This window comes from Gossypium raimondii, chromosome 2, assembly GCF_025698545.1.
Source record: "Gossypium raimondii isolate GPD5lz chromosome 2, ASM2569854v1, whole genome shotgun sequence".
NCBI lineage: Eukaryota > Viridiplantae > Streptophyta > Magnoliopsida > Malvales > Malvaceae > Gossypium > Gossypium raimondii.
The window spans coordinates 30,898,691-30,917,902 of record NC_068566.1 but is presented as its reverse complement, the minus strand read 5'-3'; the positions used below and the strand labels follow the sequence as shown (position 1 = coordinate 30,917,902).

Here is a 19,212-nt window from a genome sequence, read left to right as displayed (position 1 = left end):
AAGCTCAACTTTTAGCAGGATACATGGGCATTTTAGCACGAAATGCGAATATGTTGCCTATCAACTACAAGTCATGGCATCAAATGCCCGATAGCAACAAAAACCAAGCCCTCAATAATATTAAGGTAACAAAATGTTAATGTCATCTGTAATGCTTGGGAAATAGTTTCATTTATATTTACTTTATTAACTTGTGTTTTTTGTAGGCGAGGTTTGCTTTAGAGGTCTCGGATGCTTATGTAAAGAAGGCATTGGGAAAAAGATGGAGAGATAATAAAAGTACTTTGAAGAAAAATTATTATAAGACAAAAACAACCCTTGATGAGAAATTGCAAAATGTCCCGCTGGGTATGTTGAGGTACCAATGGGAAGATGCGGTTAGATTTTAGCATTCGAAGAAAGGCAAGGTATGACGTACTTCCAAACTATTGTAATTATTTTGGTTTATAGTATTTACTATTTACGTACTAAAAATTTCATAACGTAGGATCGTGAACAAGTTGGAAAAAGCAGCAGGCAGAAACAAAAATTCACTCACACAGCCGGGTCGAGAAGTTTTGCATGTGTAGCTGAGGCGGAGGTATTTTTAATTTTTTAATATTGTCAAATATGTATAACTTTCCATTAAATAATATTTTTACTACTATATTGTAGGAACTGTCGTCCGGTCAAAAAGTTGGACGCCTTCAACTTTTTGAAATTACACATAGGAAGAAAGATGGATCTCCCATGACTCCTGAAGCTGGTGAAATAATGGTACGTTTACTTAATACGATTTGACTTGTTTTAGTTATTTATAGTGTTTATTTTCTAATGGTTTAATTCATTGCTTGTAATGCGACTATTGTTATGTTGCATATGTTTTTAATATATATTATGCTCCTAACTATGCGATTTATTTATTAGGAAAACTAAAGGATAAAAAGCGAGTACTGAGCGATTGCTTCTAGTGATAGTTCTGTTCATCTTGAAGACATTGATAACCGGATTATTATCAAGTTTAGGGTCCCGAAAGGTATGGTCGGGTTCGATTTCAAGGATCTTTTGTTAGCACAACCCAATATTTTGGATCCATTCAAAGAATACATGGCTTGGGAGTCGCTCAAGTCAAGTTCGAGGTTAAAAGACCAGATGACTCAGATGCAAAGAACTCCAGCTACAACTTAAAACAGATGCGGTAGCGAGGGAAGCAGAGGCTGCAGCGAGAGAAGCAGAGGTTCAAAAGAAATATGAAGAACTGCAACTAAAACCTAAAGCAGAGGCTGCAGCGAGAGAAGCAGAGCAGAGCAGAAAGTACGACGAACTCCAGCAGCAGCTTCAGAGTATAATGAAGATGTTTCAGTCGCATCTTCCGCCGTCGTAGTGTATTGCATTAATATTTTTATCATTTTAACTTTTAACATTTTGCAAAAATAATATGAATTCACTTTTATTCATTGATATTAATATTATTTTATTCGTTTAATTTGAAATATTATATAAATTTATTGCTTTTGGCTGGTTTAGATTTGGTTGTTTTTGATTTTTTGCTACAGGAGGGCAGAAGAAATGAAAATTTTAATATAAAAAAATCCCAAAAATAGTGGCGTTTTTGTAAAAAAGCACCACTAAAGAACATGTTCTTTAGCGGCGCTTATATAAAAAACGCCGCTAAAGAACATGTTCTTTAGTGGCGTTTTTAGTTGTAAACGATGCAAACGTTAGCGATGTTTTCGTTAGCAGCCTTTTTTGCGGTGTTTTCGGAAGCGCCGAAATATCTTTAGTGGCGGCAAAAAGCGCCGCTAAAGGCCCAAAAAAACGCCGCTAAAAACCTATTTTGCTGTAGTGTTAGTTTGTTTTAGAACTATTTTAAAACAACTTGAACCAAAATTAAATTGTTGTTTCAAAACCGGTTTAATAAACTTTTTAAAAAAATTAAAATTAAAATTACATTAAAATTTTTAAAATTATTTAGTTTTTAAAAATAGCTTCAAAATTAAATTGTTTTGTAGAAAAACATTTTAGTAAAATTTTAAAATCAAATTCGGTATAATTTTTCAAAGGAAATTTACTTTAGTTTTTTAAAAAATTAATATAATTTAAAGTAACTTTTAAACATTTTAAATTATTTTAAAAAATAGTCAAAAATTTAGGTTTATGGGTTCATGGTTTAGGATTTATGGCTTAAATTTAGGGCTTATAGTTTGGGATTATAGTTGGGGTTGTGGATTTGGGGGTTTGTGGTTCATGGTTCGTGGGTTTTTTTTGGGCTTAGGGTTTTAAGTTTCATGCTTTAGGTTTAGGGTTAATTCCAGGGTTAGGGTTTAGGGTTTGTTGTTCAAGGTTAAGGGTTAAGGGTTGATGGTTTAAGGGTAAGGATATGATTTAGGGAAAGGGATATATGGTTGAGGGTTTGAGGTTAAGAGTTTGGGGTTGATGGTTGAAGTTTGGGGATTGAAAATTTAGGGTTTAAGGATTAATGTTAAGGTTTAAGGTTTATGGTTTTGGGGATCGTGGTTTGAGGTATGGGGTTGTATTTTTTATTTACCCTAAAAAAGAACAAAGAGTCATTGAGGCCTATAGGAATCACAGATAGTGAGTGGCCCAAATTTGATAATGCGTACATACATAGCTTATATGGTTATAGGAGATGTCCAAGTATTGTAACAGACCGTTTTTTAATTGTGTCGAAAATAATGAGTTTAGAACCCTATTTTCGGTATTCAAGTCCATAAATGTTATTATTTAATATTTACAAGGCTAGTATAAAATTTAATAAAAATTCGTTCCCTTAATTTTGCCAATCGAATAGTTAATTGATGTACAAAGCCAAATTGTAAAAGTAGTAAAACTTAATCGCTTTGAATTTTTAATTAACCAAAGGATCAATTAAGCAAATAAAGCACTTAAATTACACCAAACAATGGTGGATGATAGGTGTAATTTTAATTATGTTTATAGTTTAATTATTATGGTTAATTAAATTAATTATCTTAAATAAAAGGTTAAATAAAGTATAAAATATTAAAGTTAAAGGTTTAGTCTGAACTAGTAACCTGATGTCAATTTAAAGGTTTAGCCTGGACGGGTAACCTAACGTGTGTTTATATATATTTAGCTCGGATAACTGGAATAACAAGACACTTGTGTATGAATTGAATTTGATGTTCAAATGTAATATCGGTGATTGATGTGAATGCAAAGCTTGGTATACATGTATGATTATTCAAATTATATTTATTGGTATATTATAAATTTGGTACATTACATGATCGATTATATACTAAAGCTGACCTTGTCGTTCTAATTTGGTTATGTTAGGAAAATTTTGTCAAGTTAATTAGTTTAATATGTTTAATTCTAAATCGAGGTAAATTTATCATTTTAATACCTATGAACTTACTAAGCATTTGAAATGCTTACTTAGTTTATTTCCCTTTTTTTTTGCAGATTGTTGACTTGCGGAACGTGTCGACTGGATTGTCTTGAAGCTCATACTATCCTACCATAGACTCGGTAGTATTTTGATCGTTTATGTTTGGTTTTGTGGCATGTACATAGGTGGTATTATGAGTATCAACTTTGGGTTGGTAGTTTGGTTTGAACTTGGCTAATGTTTGAATAAAGAAATGTTAATGTTCACATATGTGTATATGTACGTATGGTAAAATGGTAAAGTATAAATGTGGCATCTGAATGTCAAATTTGCTTGATGAAATGGTATGATCGATGATGATACTAGATAGCTAAATGACAAAGTTGATTAGGTTGAATTTAGTTAAGTTGAATTATTTAATTTTGATGCCAAATTGTAGAATATTGGAATGAATATTTAGATTTGGGTAAATGTTATATTTGGAATTTATTGGCATGTTTTTATTCAGGAAAATGTTTTGCAAAATGCACCAAAAGGGTATTTGATTTGGTTGCTTTAATATACGCACCAAATGGCCTAATTTGTGCTAAAACCAAAGTCAACGTCGAGACGCCAAGCGATGGTCGTCACGATAAGCTCTGGATTTCAGGCCACGATGTGACAAGGAACCTCATCGTCACAACAAACCAAGTCAGTGTGTCACATCACGACGAGGAACTCCCTCACATCACAACATTGTGGTCTTAAAATTTTGAAAAATTTTCAAATTGGTCTTTTTTTTACTTTGGGTTAATTCTAGAGCATATGTAATTTCGTATAAGCTTGAGAAAGATTATATTTGATGATTATGAACTAAAATGGCTATGATTGTATGATTTATGTTTAATTTGAATGTTAATTGTTTGTCGTTGCTCCGGGAATGACTGTAGCATCCTATAACTCAGACCCGGCGATTGGGTTTGGGGAGGGGTGTTACATTTAGTGGTATCAGAGCTATGGTTTAGTTGATTCTATGATTGAACATAGCGTGAGTTGAGTTTAGAATTACATGCCACAATAACTTTAGATAGTGTGATGCTTTATGATCCAATTTGACTCTGTTATTCATATAGATTACCATGTCGACTGAATTAAACCGAGTTATTTCTGATGAAGTTGTAAATAATGTTCCTGCTTTCAAACAAGGAGCTACTTTTAGTGTGCCTGTTCTACAAAGGCTTAAAAATGAGACAAGAGATGTTATTTTCCAATTGATGAACTAGTGGTTTTCCTAATATCTATGAGCTACTCCTTTAGCTTCATAATTACAAATACACCCTCCTCCCCTGGTTCTGCCACCTATGACACTTCATCATCCTTAAGGTCCTAACTTAGTATTAGTAAATTGTCCACCGACCGATGAATCCTGTGAATGTGGAACAAATGAATTTAAAGGCAAAAGGAAAACATATGTAATGAGAAAAAGAAAGATGGGTTCAATATCCGAGATTCTGGAAAACACAGTATAGCCAGGTCATTTTTTATACCTCCACCTAAAAAGTCGAGAGATTTTATGGTTAACGCGAGCAATATCCGCATTGTGGATAGAACAGTTCGTAAAAATTAAGAAAAAAATCACATAGGTGGGTATCGGTTTGAAAGCAGGGCTTGTTTTAAATGTGGTTCCAAAGAATATTTAAAAACAGATTGCCCGAAAAGAGAAATGTCCAAACAAAGCTATCCAAGGTCTCAAGTTACAACAGTGGCTAGTATAAGAAATGTATAGAACGTGAGTAAATTAGTTTGTGAGATTGTGGTAAAAAGCATTTCAGAAAGTGTATATTGAGAAAGGGAGTTTTCTTTAGATGCGACTTCATTCAACATTTATGCGAGATTTCTTGAGGAAGTCAAATATTATTAGTGACCAGACTATTAAACCGGTGTCAACTTCATAGAGGGAATGAAGACCCAAAATTGGTGGTAGTGCTAGTGCCAGTCAAGGTAAAACCAGAGATACATTAGTAAGATCTGAAGCTTGTGCACCTTCCAAAGCTTATGCTAACCAAGTCAGAAAAGAGACCACTATTCCTGATGTTATTACTAGTACATTTTCTTCTTTTTTTCAATATTTTTCTACATAATTTGATTGACTTTGGATCAATGCATTCATATATTTAAACTACAATAGTAATCAAAAGAAATATGCTAGTAGAGTTGACTGATTATGATGTTAGAGTGTTAGACTCGTTAATTTGGTATGTCTTTGTTAATAAAATATAAAACAAATTACCCACTAAGAAATTGAGGCCGTGAATTTCCTGCCAATTTGACGTTACTTCCATTTGATGAGTTTGAAATTATTCTCAGTATGGATTGGTTAACTCTACACGATACTATTATCAACTATAGACAGAAAAGAATATTGTTGAAATGTTAGAATGGTAAATCGATTAATGTTGAGGCTAACAGGTCTGATTGTGCTATTAGTATTATTTTAGTAATATTTGCCCGAGAACTGATTAGAAAAGGCTGTGAGGCATATCTAGCCTATATTCTAAATACTGAAGTACCATGATCAAAGATAGAGCAAGTCCTAATAGTTAATGAGTTTACTGATGTGCTTTTAAAGAATTTTCGAGTTTATCGCCTAAGAAAGAAGTTGAAATTGTTATTGAAATGAAACCCAGAACTGCTCCGATTTCAATTGCACCGTACAAAATGGTACCAAAAGAATTGAAAGAATTGAAAGTAGAGTTGCAAGAATTATTAGATAGGAGACTTATTCAACCGAGCGTATCCATAACAACCCTTGCCCAGCCCGATCATTAGACTCAAGCTGCGGGATGCTACATTGTTACAGGAGTAATCCAAAATAATTTATAACAATTAGTTCATTCAACACCGATTCATGTCCAAAATGCATGTGTAATATGATATATAATCAAATATGAAACTCATTCGAGCTTACAGAAGCTCTTAAGTTAACCCGAGCATGAAGAAGAACCAATTTGAACATTTTTCAGAGTTTAAGAACATGTATCGGTACTTAGAGTAAGGTACCGATAACCCTGTTAAGAAGTATCGATACCAAATTCAGTATCAATACCATTTTGGCATTCTGCCATTTTGCAAAATTTGACCACAAGCCAAATTTTATCGATACCTTTATAAAATATCGATCCTTGGGAATAAGTGTTGATACTGTATACTAGTATCGGTACCAAATTGGTATTTTGTTGCTTTTAAATCATGGTAATTTGGTAAAGTACCAATACCTTTACATGTGGTATCGATACATTTTGCCAAAGGTAAAAAAAATTCACATTTTGGGTACTTTTTCATGCTCAAACCAAAATCAAAATCAATGGTGCTTATAGGCAACCATAAACCTGTATATAATCAAATTCAAAATATACTAAATACCACAACTCAATCAAATTCAATCAACCATACTAACATGCCTCAAATGGCACTCAAACATGCATCTTCCACCTACATAATTCATACTAAGTGGACTATATACAAATTCAATACATACCAATTTCATCTATCAACTAAACATACAATTAATCGTTTCAAAGTTCAATCAAGCCATTAGACATCAACAATAACTTTTTGTTATGGCATATTGATCTATGAAACAACCAATTAATTAAACATTGTATACCAATCAATTTCATCACTTACCTCAACCATTTCACTAATAATATAACTTTTCATATTTTTCAATTATAGCTTACCACTTTGCCAATATGCACACTTTTATAAACAACACATGACTATCCAAGTTCAAGCATCGTTTAAACTCTAAATTCACCATCGTTCAAGATTAATACATATCCAAAATAATGCCTATATACATGCCACATAACTAAGTCCAGAACGATTAAAAGACTACCAAAATGAAGGTTGGATAGTGTGAGCTCCTAGGTGATCCGATCATCTTGTTCCGTAAAAGAAAACTACAAGACAGAAAAAATGCAAAACTAAGCATTACTAATACTTAGTAAGCTCATAGGTATTTAGATTGTAATCTTACCTCAATTCATGAATAAACATATTGAAATACATAATTTAACACGAATAGCCGGTTATAACATCTCACAACAACAAGGTGAGCTCGTCAAATAATTGAGTCTTACAACTATTCAACTTTTATAAATTCCTATTCAGTACCATTCTATCAGAATCATAAATTATAAAGCATTTATGTCTTCAACAACATATAAGCATTTCAAAACAAAACTCATATCATCATTCTATCATTTCTCTTTTTCATTAACCGTTTAACTTGATGAGTTGTAATGAACAGATGCAGATACGCGGGTAACTACACTACACTAGATTGCTCATCGGCCAGTAACTACACCACATCGAAGCACCAAAGTGTAAGGCCCGTAGGCACATATTTCATGTGACAATACAATCCTCCACAACATCGGGGTCTTTGCAGAGACATACAACTCGGTAATCCGCAACAAATGTTGGGTTCTGGTATAATTAGTTATATCTCTACACGATCTTTTACTTCTTATTATATTTTACACATATCCTGTACTAGTGCACATTTAACCCTATTGGCATGCAAATTATATCATATCCTTTCTTACGTTCAATCGGGCACATTTAACACACATACAATCATTTCTTTACAAATCAGTCCATTTATCAACTTTTTCACCAATTTGTAAACAATTCAAAGTACATTCACACATTACAATTTCATAATTCAAGTACATACATTAAAATTACATATATAACCATACCATATTAACTTACTTGAAAAAAAGGGTAGTAAGCGAGGTGTTGAAGACTACTTCACAGTTTTCTTTTTTCTTCAGTTAACTTCCGGTTGATTCAAATCTTGATCTTTATGGTAATTTATTTCAATTTATCAGTTTTAATTACCTTATAACATCTTATTTCATGCTTATGATATTTTAATTTCACTTTTCAAAAGTTCCTCAAAGTTTCACATTTTACTCAATTTAGTCTCCAAAACCGAAAGAATCATAACCTTCACATTTGAGCATCGTTTTATAATCTAATTTCAAATACATCCTTCTATGACTCTCTACTATTTACTTTTATCAAAATCTCCTTATACTTTTACAACTTATTCAGTTTAGTCCATTTGTTTAAAACTAATATTTAAACTTTACAAACTAGTCCCTTTTCATTTCTACCCTTAAAAACTAATAGTTTAACATCAAAAGCTTCACAAAAACAATAATGGAAACTTTTAAAATTTTAACAGTTTTTAGAAATAAGGCATAGGTTAGCTAAATCGAGCTACCACGATCTTAAAAATATAAAATTTACGAAAAATAAGACCGAATTAGCTTACCATGCAAGGCTAAAAGCTTGATCAAACTTCTTAGCTCCCTTAACAATGGAGAAATGATGGGAAGAAAAGAAATAGATGAAGATGGCCTTTTGTTGTTTTTATTTTAATGTTTTAATGTTTTAATAATAATTTAACATAATTTTTAACACATTTTCACTAAAAATTAAGCATCATCCTTCCACTCCTTTCAATAAGTGGATAATTGCCACATAAATCCTTGGAGAATTACCAAATACGCCTTTTATCAAATAAAAATCTATAGTGATTAATTTTTACGATTTAGTCAATTTACCTTAATTAACTATCCATTTACTAAAATTACTAGATCAAAAATCAATATAACACTATAATAGAATCGTAAATATTAGTATATAATAATATTTATGGACTCATCATTAGAAAATGGGGTTCCGAAATCACCATTTTTGACACCACTGAAAAACGGGTTGTTCTTGTGTCATATTGGAATGCGTCAATGTTATTTGTGAAAAAGAAAGACGAAATCATTAGATTGTGTATTGGCCATAGAAAGTTAAGCAAAGTCACCTTAAAGAACAAGTATTTGTTACTCCGTATAGATGACTTGTTTGATTAGTTAAAAGAGCTACCGAATTTGTGAGGATTGACCTTTGATCAGGTTGTTGTCAACTAAGAGTTATGAGCCAAACATATTGAAAACTACTTTCCAGATTTGATATAGACAATATGAGTTATTGATAATATCATTTTGGCTAATGAATGCCCTACCCACTTTTATGGAACTGATAAACAGAGTATTCCAGTAATGTGCAGACAAATTTATTGTTATGTTTATTGATGATATTTAGATTTACTCTGGGAATGAAACTTAACATAATCAACATTTGAAAATAGTGTTACAAACTTTAAGAGAGAAACAATGGTATGTGAAGTTCAGTAAATATGAATTTTGACTTCAAGAAATAGGACTTCTGGGACATGTAATTTCGACTGAAGGTATCCGCGTTAGTCCGAATAAAAATTTTAGCAATGGTGAAATGGAAACTTCTAAAGAATGTTACTGAGGTGCACAGTTTTCTAGGTCTGGTCGGGTATTACAAACGGTTTGTTAAAGGCTTCTTGGTGATCACTTCATCATTAACGAAACCGATATAAAAAGATGTCAACTTTTTTTTTTGTCAGATAATGCCAACGGAGTTATGAACAACTAAAAGCTATGTTGACAAAAGCTCAGGTGTTGATTCAACTTGAATCCGGGAAAGAACTTGTTGTTTAAAGTGATGTTTCATTTAATGGATTAGGTTGTCTATTGACGCAAGACAGAAAAGTAATAGCTTATACTTTTCTACAATTTAAGCCACACGGGAAGAATTATCCTGCGCACGATATGGAATTTACTGCTATAATGATTGTTCTAAAGATTTATTGACATTATCTATACAGTAAGAAAGGTCACATTTTCACTGGTTATAAAAGCCTGAAATATTTGCTGACACAAAAAGAGTTAAATCTGAGACAGCACAGATAGCTCGAGTTATTGAAAGATTACGATCTAATTACTGACTACCATCAAGGTAAAGCTTACATGGTAACTGATGCACTAAGCCAAAAATATTTATTTACTCTAAAATCTATGAATACTTATCTAAATCCGAAATGCGATAGTTTTACTTTAGCTGAGCTAAAAATTGAATTGGAACTCTTACTGTGAGTTCAAGAATTTTAGAAAAAAAATGACTCTGAGTTGAAAACAAAATGGAAAACTGGTTGAAAATGGTCAAACTTCTAAGTTCAGTGTTGATGATAACGGGAATCGGTACCTTAGAAATCATTTGTGCTCACAACAATACCTATTTAGTACATCCAGGCAATACTAAAATGTATAAAGACTCAAAATAATATACTGATAACCAAGAATGAGAAAAGAGATTAACAGAATAATTTATCTCTGAGATTTTCAAGTTACATGATATGCCACTTTCTATCATCCTAGATAGAGAACCGAGAATTTCTTCCAGATGTTGGAAAAGAGTGATCCAGATACTTGAAGACATGTACGACGCTATATAATTGAGTTCGTTCAGAACTTTGTTGTACTGGTTAGAATTGAGCAAAATTAAGTTAGTAGGGATAAATCTGATACGACATATAGAAGATAAATTCATTGTTATCCAAAATTTTTTAAAAGCTGCCTTAGATCGATAGAAATCATATGTTGATTTGAAGAGAAAAGATATAAAGTTTCAAACTGATAAAAAGGTGTTTCCGAAAATTTCACACTAGAAGGAATTTTTGCATTTCGATAGAAAAGAAAAGCTCAATTCAAGATTTTTAGGGCAGCATGAGATTCCCATGAGGATTGGTCTAGTACCCTAACCTTTTCTTAGGTAAACTTTCGAGGGTGAAATTTTCTAAGGGGAGGAGAGTTGTAACAGCCTATTTTTCAGTGTTTTCAAAAACAGTGGTTTTAGAACCCTATTTCTAGTATTTGAATCTTAATATTTACAAGGCTAGTACAAAGTGCAATTAAAATTTAGTTCCTTAATTTTGTTAATTGTACAGTTAATTAAGGTACAAACACTAAATTGTAAAAGTGGTAAAAGTTAATCAGTATGAATTTGTAATTAACCAAAAGACCAATTGAGCAAATAAACCACTCTAATTACACCAAACGGTGGTGGATGATAGGTATGGTCCACTAACTAATGTAAATTATGTTTATATTTTAATTATTAAGGTTAATTAAATTAATTATGTTTAATTAAAGGTTAAATAAAGTATAAAAGTTAAAAGTTAAAGAAAAACATGGCATTTTTCATGTCCATCTTCTTCTTCCCAAAAAAAAAGGAGAAAATATAAGGTTTTTGAAACTCAAACGTTTGGCTATTAATGGATCGGGAATTGAACCAAGTCGAGGATAACAGTGGAAAAGGTAAAATTGTTGATTAATCCTTTCAATACAACTTGTATGTTGATTTAATTAGGTAATTTCATATGGTATAATTGTGTTAGATCTTTATGTATTTAATGTTGTCAATATATGTATGTTTTTATTGAATTTTGAATTGTTTACGATTTAGTACAAAAGGTGAGATTTGGACTTTATTGCAAAGAAATTATAATGAACTTATATGTTAGAATTACCTTGATGAAACTTCATAAATGTATTGTACACATGGATACAAATTAATTACTGGTGATTATTAAGCTACAACATTTGTTGCGGACTTGAAGATACATATGGCACAGGTTTAACTCGAACTAGTAACCTAATATTATTTTAAAGGTTTATCCTGGACGAGTAACCTGATATGTACATTTACAAATTTGGCCAAGCTATTTGATGTGTTATTGTAAAGGTCTAGCTCGAATGAGTAACCTGATATGAATATATGTTCAGATCATATAAGCATTTGGTGTACCGAAGATATTTGTGACATAGCTTTAGCTAGGAAGAGTAACCTAATGTTATTTTAAAGATTTAGCCCGGACGGGTAACCTGATATTATTAACTCAGATGAGCAATTAGTACATCACATATACTTGTGACATAGATTAGCCTAGACTGGTAATCTTATGTCAATTTAAATGTTTCGTCCGGACGGGAAACCTAACGTGTGTATATATATTCAGCTCAAATAACTAGAAAAATAGGACACTTTTGTATGAATTTGATGTTCAAATGTAATATTAGTGATTGATGTGAATACAAAGCTTGGTACACATGTATGATTATTCAAATGATATTTATTGGTATATTATAAATTTGGTACATTACAGGATCAATTATATACTAAAGCTCACCTTGTCATTGTGATTTAGCTATGTTAGGAAAATTTGGTCAAGTTAATTAGTTTGATATGATTAATTATAAATTGAGGTAAGTTCATCATTTTAATACCTATGAACTTACTAAGCATTTGAAATGCTTACCTATTTTATTTCCCTTTTTCTGTAGATTACTGACTTGTGGAACATGACAAACAGGTCATCTAAAAGCTCACACTATCCTACCATAGACTTTATAGTGTTTTGATCATTTATGTTTGGTTATGTGGCCTGTACATGGGTGGTATTATGAGTATCAACTTTAGATTGGTAGTTTAGTTTGAACTTGGCTAATGTTTGAATTAAGAAATGTTAATGTTCACATATGTGTATATGTATGTATGGTAAAATGGTAAACTATAAATGTGGCATCTAGATGTCAAATTTGCTTGATGAAATGGTATGATCGATGATGATACTAGATGGCTAAATGACAAAGTTGATTAAGTTGAATTGTTTAATTTTGATGTCAAATTGTGAAATATTGGAATGAATGTTTATATTTGGGTAAATGCAATATTTTGGAATGTTTTTATGCAGGAAAATGTTGTGCAAAATGCACTAAAAGTGTATGTAAGTTTGTACCAGAAATGGAGTCCATATCGCGATGTTAAGCAACGGTCGTGGCGACGAACTTTTGATTTTAGGCCACGGCGTGATAAAGAACCCCGTCGTCACAACGAACCAGGTTAGTGCATCACGTCGCAACATGGTCTTAAATTTTTGAAAATGTTACAAATTGGTTTTTGTTCGACTCTGGGATATTTCTAGAGTATATGTAAGTTTGTATAAGGATCGAGAAAGATTTTATTTGATGATTATGAACTAAAATGACTATGATTGTATGATTTATGTTTAATTTGAAAGTTAATTATTTGTACTTTCTTTGGAAATGACTGTAGCATCTTGTAACTCGAACCCGATGATCAGGTTGGGTGAGGGGTGTTACAAGTATAAATATTATAAATAATGTTGGTTAAATTGCTTTTTGTTATGCTATTTATTGTAAGGAGTCGAGTGCCACATTTTTTAGCAGAGATTTGGATCCATTTCTTACTTTAGCATAAGTTACACCCATGGCTTCGTTGGCACCACCAGGGTCATCCTCCATCATCCAAAATTCAAGGAAGTCACTCGGGTTTATGGAAAAGGCAATGAAATACAAACACAACTTCTTTCAGTTCTTTGCGATGACCGAGATTTAGCTTTTGAGCATCCAATCTTTGGGCCAGAAGTACCGCATCCATGATCTCTAGGAGGATATAGCAGCTTTCAAGCAACAGCAATAATCTCTTAATGATCGAATGAGCAACATAAAATGTGGCCTCCTTCATGAGGCCTTTTCGAGCCTTCTGGTCGCTTTGTCTCACACCTCCGCCTCCTCTTTGGTGACGATAATTAGACTCTTGTGATCCTATTGTCTAGTATTTTCCTTGAAAATATCATATCTTTAGTCTCTTCACTTTATGTTAAAAGAATGCACTGAAATTTTAGGTTTTTAAATTTTGCAATTTTTCTCTTTGCGTAATAATATATGTTTAGAATTTTCCTAAATCATTGCAAAGAAAGTAATATTTCTTGAATTTGCAAAATGCTCTTTATTTTCCTTGTGTTTATGTTTCTGATTGAGTTTAACTGATAAAAGAATTTTGATTAAATTTCTTTGATTGGTGTTTCGGCTAGTCTATTTGTTTGTCAGTTGAGTTTAGCACTTTACTTATATTTATTGAGCTAAGTAGAAGTGATATTATGGTTTGTGTATATTGTAGCGCGTTAATATCTATTGTTTATCATGGGAAAATGAGGCTTCGAATTTTCACTAAATAAGTAAACAAACGAGAGTACAATATGGAGAAAATAAACCTAAATGAATGAAACTTACAAACCCAAACCCCAAAAACAAAGCTCTAACTTGAGTACAAAATTCTCTCCATAGTTACCACAAAAACTCTCACCAAAACTCATCTACGACTACATCTTGTCGCCCTCAAAAGAAAAGCCCTGTAGTACTACATCTATAATTGTCTTTTTAATTGGCCTCTTAAGAAAAGGATACAATGGCTCTTTAAATAGGCAAAGATTAGAGGTCTAATCATACTAAAAATATCCTTAGAGTAATCAGAGTTTAACTGGGAGAAAAAACCTGATTTACGTGGGGAGCACATTGTCACGTCGTAACGTCCTCATTTGTGTCTTCACGACGTCATCCGTTGTCGCAATGTCGAGAAGCTTCTCATCGTGACATCATTGTCTGTTCGACCGAAAATACGAGGCACACCCACAAAACTTATTAAGGATATTAATTGTTGAAAATTATAGTGTTTGGAAATTATGTATTGTTAAGTTATGGTATCGACGAAAAGATTTTGCAAAGAGAATAATAACTTGATTCTACCAACAAATTCTTGCCACACTACTGAATATCATAAATTACTCTCTTATAATTAAATCTTTGAGATGATGACTTTTCATCATAGCATATATTGATTATAGATTCCTCAAAAAATGTTGTTCATAGAACTTGACGTCATTTTTATTTTGTGGGAGTTATATATTCATATTAATCAATATAATTATTTTTAATATTTGATATTTGTAAATTTTAAGTTTTAATTTTTTACACTTGATTCAATACATAAGAAAGGAAAATTTATTTAACCTAAAAAAATTATACTTATCTTTGATGGTTTGAAAATATTTATTTACCTCTTTGAGATTTAATGAAAAATACACCAACCCTAAGGTTTATTTTTAAATATTTTTTACTATAATTAATTATTCCATTTACTTTTATTATCTTTAATCTTTATATTCAATAATCTTTAATTTAAAATAATAAAAATCTACTTGTTATAAAAATATTTTAATTATTATTGATGCTATCGTTGAAAGCACCAAAAATATTCTATCCCTAATAAATATGAAAAAGAATAGTAAAAGGGAAGTAGGGTCAAATCCTCAGGGACTGGATTTGCACAATGTCTTGTTCCGTGAAATCCCAGGCAGAATCTTTCCCAAGAAAACCTTCGTTCTTGGAAAAAAATAAGAAAATAACAAAATTAAAGGTTTGGATCTGGAAACGAAAAATAAAATAAAAACAGAATAAAGAATATTGAATCGAAAATTCGAGAAATTAAAAATAGAGTTGAGAGAGAGGAAATTCTTATGGGAGGTTCCAGCCTCCAGTTGTCTCGTTCCGCCTTGGGTTCAATCCTCGGCTTTTAGATGATCCTTCCCAAACCGAATAAGCCAGTTATAGTGGAAGAGGACGCTTACGACCACCAACTCCAAGGATTTAGACTTACGATTTAGTGGAACCTGACTCTAGCCAACAATCGCTTCTGTAGGATCGTCTTATGCTAGATCAACGCTTCTCAATTACGAATCTCACGCCATTTTGTCTCTTGAGCTCGCCAACCTCTAAAGCAGTAAGCTAACGAACCGACTGTGCAACCTTCCCAAAACATACAAAGTGGCCACCTTTGCATACGTTGAAAAGCTTACTTCTTAAGGGACATGGACGAAAGCGTCAGTCCCGTAGTGAGGAGAAATGATGAATACTCGGCGAGAAGGCTAGGTACGGACTTTAAGCCTCAAGAACTCTTTTTGGGGAATATCGACAACCTTCAGCTAGATGGGTTTAGTGGCTCATGGTTGTGGTGGAAAAGAAAATAAATAAAATAAAAATGAAGATTTTATTGAAATCACTACACCAAAATCGGGTTTTAGCGGCAGTTTTAGTGGCGTTTTTCGAACAAACGCTGGAAAAAATAGAGAATTAGCGGCGCTTGAGAGGAAGCGCCGGTAAAAACTGATCTTTAGCAGTGTTTTCAAGAGAACGCCGCAAAAAAAATGCATTAGCGGCGTTTCTACTTAAAACGCCGCAAAAAAACTGGTACGACTTCGTTTTGTGGTCTTCGAAGGGCTTTAGTGGCATTTCAATATTAGCGCCGCTAATGCTGAGACCTTTAACGGCGTTTTTGACTATACGCCGCTAATGATAGGGTTTTTTGCGGCATTTTTATAATAGCGCCGCAAATTCTATGACTTTTATCGGCGTTTTTGAGTATACGCCGCTAATGGTGGGTCTTTTAGTGGCGTTTGTGAGAAACCGCCAGTAATGTTACAATATTTATCGGCGTTTTCTAGTGTAGCGCCGCAAATGTTCTTACCTTTACCGGCGTTTTTATGTTTGCGCCGCTAATGGTGGAGGTTTTAGTGGCGTTTTTGGTCAATCGCCACTAATGTTAAGGTATTTAGCGGCGTTTCTATCCTAGCGCCGCTAATGTTGTGAATTTTACTGGCGTTTTTATGTATGCGCCGCTATTGGTTGGGGGTGGTAGTGGCGTGTTTTGGTCAATCGCCACTAATGTTAAGGTATTTAGTGGCGTTTGGTTTTAAAGCGCCGCTAAGGTTGGGTTTTTTGCGGCGTTTATTGGTAAGCGCCGAAAAATTGGTCTATTTAGCGGCGTTTGTTTGGCAAGCACCGGTAAAAAGCATTTTATCTTAATTAGCTTATATTATTCATATTAATTAAATAAAATTCAACTTAAATGTAATTAAATATTTAAAATATTCAGGAAAAAATAACACATAGAAATAATTTGAAATATATCACATGAAAAAATTAAATTATTATTATTTAAAATAAATTTTAAGATTTTTGGGTACATGATTAATCTTGATAATTTTTTATATAATATATTTAAAAAATTTATATAATCCTAAAATAGATAGTATGATTACAAATTTTAAAAATTGAATTACTTGTCGATCAAGATTAGGTAATTTAGGTTTTAGGTTTAATCTAATTAATTATAATCATGTTGAATTAATATCATGATTATTAATTTAATGTATATAGAACTATTAATTTAAATTCAAATTGTGGTTATTGTGGATATGAATATCCAAAAAGGGTTACAATTTTAAAGATATGTTTTTATTAGGATTAAAAATTCGATGGATATATAATATTATTTAATTTAAATTCAAGGTTGCAATATAATTAGTAACTTAAATAGATTTGTGAATTTGAATTGAATTCATTCAAATTAAAATATATGCATATACCTAACTCGCTATCATTCCTTTTGTTATCACTTCAATATTAAAAAAAATCTCATACATAGATATATATAGTCGTTGTTCGTCCTTTGTGTTTTCATTTATCTATTTGATAAATTAAAAGTATAATAAAGTAGTTAAATAGAGAATTTTTTAATTAGAAATAAAAATATATGTTAATGATTGGTAACTTTATATAAAAAATTTATAAAGATTAATATTGTGTATTGGTACTTTATACAAAATTATTAAATATTAATTATTGTTTAGTCGATTTTAAATATATTTTATGATTATTAAAGATTTAGGGAAAAAAATTTTGGATGGTCTTTTAAGGAGTACCGGGTATGGATTAGGGTTTGGGATTAAGGTTTAGGGGTTAGGGGTTAGGGGTTAGGGATTTGGGATTTGGGATCTGGGGTTGGTGGTTTGGGGTTTGGGGTTTGTGATTTAGGGTTTGGGATTAAGGTTTAGGGGTTAGGGACTTAGGGGTTAGGTATTTAGGGTTCGGGGTTTGGGATTTAGGGGTTAGGTACTCAAGTTAGGGATGGTTGCTTATATTAATTAGTTTTGATAATTTATATTACAATAAATTAATTTAATATATTTAAATTATGAGTATATAATATTACGTCTTATCGCCCAGCTACGCGGTTTTGTTTTCCTCCAATTTTTGGTCAGTACTCTACAAAATCTGGTTCAGCCTTCTTGGATGAACGACGGGATTTGGATGCATGTTTATATTATTTAATTAAGAGATAGGTGTATAGATAACTTTATATAGATATGCATGTATAATTGAATGGTTAAATTAATTTTATACATGCATAAGACGTAATATTATCTAAATGTATTAAACCTTAAACCATTTACTCTAAAATATTATAATTTAATTAGATATATATAAGTAAACTTTTAGTAGTGAACAAATGTTTTAATAATTAATAAATTTTTATTTTTATTGTATTGAAATTGTCAAAAGAATTGATAAACTTTAAGTATACTTAGTAATTAAAAGATACAATTAATTAAAGATAAAATTAAGAAATAAATAAGTAAATAAAAGATGTGAGATTTAGCGGCGTTTTAAGCAAAAACGCCGCAATGTTTCTTCCCAGTTTTAATAAAACGGTGTCGTTTTATCTGCTTGATTAACAGCATTAGTGGCGCTATGTTACAAACGCCGCAATAGTTCATTCTGGTATATCATTTTATCCCAACACTTAGCCAAAATTCCCCCCAAATTATCCCCAAAATTCCCCCCAAATTTTCCCCCAAAAATCCCCCAATTCTAGAACCCTAGGCTGCCCCCAACCATTTCTGCTACATTGCTCACCGACCCTCCGGTTGTCGCTCGTCAACCGTCGACCGTCACTGTCCTGTGCCGCCACAGTCCTCTGCCGTCGCTAGGGTACAACAACATATAAGGTTTTCCTTTTTCTCTCCTGCAGTAAAAAAGTTTTGCACCTGGTTCGGTTTGTCTTGCATCCTGTGCTACATAGTTTTACACCTTCATTGATAACTGAATTCGTAAATTGTTGATGGGTTTTAGACAATTTTTCAGTATCGTGTTTGGGACAGAAAAATTGGGAATTTGTTCTTACAATTTTATCTATACCCATTGTATGATTTAGTTCATTATTGGTTTCTTTGCTGT

At 32.1% G+C, this 19,212-nt stretch overlaps 1 long non-coding RNA gene across 1 annotated transcript; it reads left to right on the top strand.

Moving 5' to 3' along the window:
• Positions 1-485: 485 nt before the first annotated feature.
• LOC128034694 (uncharacterized) lies at positions 486-757 on the top strand. Its single transcript, XR_008190841.1, has 2 exons — positions 486-580; positions 655-757. It is a non-coding gene; the product is annotated as an uncharacterized LOC128034694 (long non-coding RNA).
• Positions 758-19,212: the final 18,455 nt, after the last annotated feature.